The sequence below is a fragment of the Crocuta crocuta genome, unplaced genomic scaffold (genome assembly GCF_008692635.1).
Source record: "Crocuta crocuta isolate KB4526 unplaced genomic scaffold, BGI_CrCroc_1.0 scaffold675, whole genome shotgun sequence".
NCBI lineage: Eukaryota > Metazoa > Chordata > Mammalia > Carnivora > Hyaenidae > Crocuta > Crocuta crocuta.
Window position 1 is genome coordinate 2,114,335 of NW_027528796.1, and position 792 is coordinate 2,115,126.

Consider the following 792-nt stretch of genomic DNA (forward strand, 5'->3'; position numbering starts at 1 on the left):
GGGTTAAGAGCAAAACATAGTTACCACATATATCTTTGCTAATTGGTGAAACATAACAGTCCCTTCCTCAAGGCCTACTTTCCACAAACACCCTCTCTTACACTGGCAGCTGGGATGAGGATAGATAACAGTAGCTAAAACATAACCCAGGGGCAAAAGACTGACCCATTCAGGGCCCCCATGTTAGTCTCCACAAACAAACCAATTCAGGAATATTGATCCTCTTGAGAGCCAGACAAAATACTCCTAACTTATCTACATACAATTTGACCTATAGGTTATCCTGTTTTTGACTAAGAACATTCTGTTATTTCCTTGGTTGGAATAATTCTACTACTGACATCACAAAAGGCCTCCCATTGTAAGAAATTCCTTTCTATGACTTCATCTTGTTGCTGAACCTTTAAATAAAGACACAAAACCCGACAGGACAGAGATGCCTGCCTGGTGATCAAAAAGAATCTCTGGGGCTCTCTCACTTTCTCTCTCTCTCTCTTGCCGACACGGTCCATCCTTCAGGGACCGCTGGACCTGCCGGAGCCGGCCTCCGGCACCTCAGGCCCGGAGGACCATCAGGCTCGTCATCACTCACCCATTACAGCAGCAGAGTGCGGTGAGGGGGGTGGGTGCCCCGTGCCCAGGCCGGCACCCACATGGTTAGCGTGAACTGTGCCGCACTAAACGGCCTGTTGTGCTGACCCTGGCAGCTTCCTCAAAACCAAATAAAGCACAAACATGCTTTGGCGTCTGCGTGGGGGGTACCTTCCCGGGAATCCCAGGCTCCAGATGAGG

The 792-nt window shown here is 49.2% G+C and overlaps 1 protein-coding gene across 3 annotated transcripts in view; it reads right to left on the reverse strand.

The window, feature by feature from the left end:
• Positions 1-792, reverse strand: part of GATD3 (glutamine amidotransferase class 1 domain containing 3) — a 32,835-nt gene that overhangs the window by 22,681 nt on the left and 9,362 nt on the right. The window lies entirely within an intron of this gene.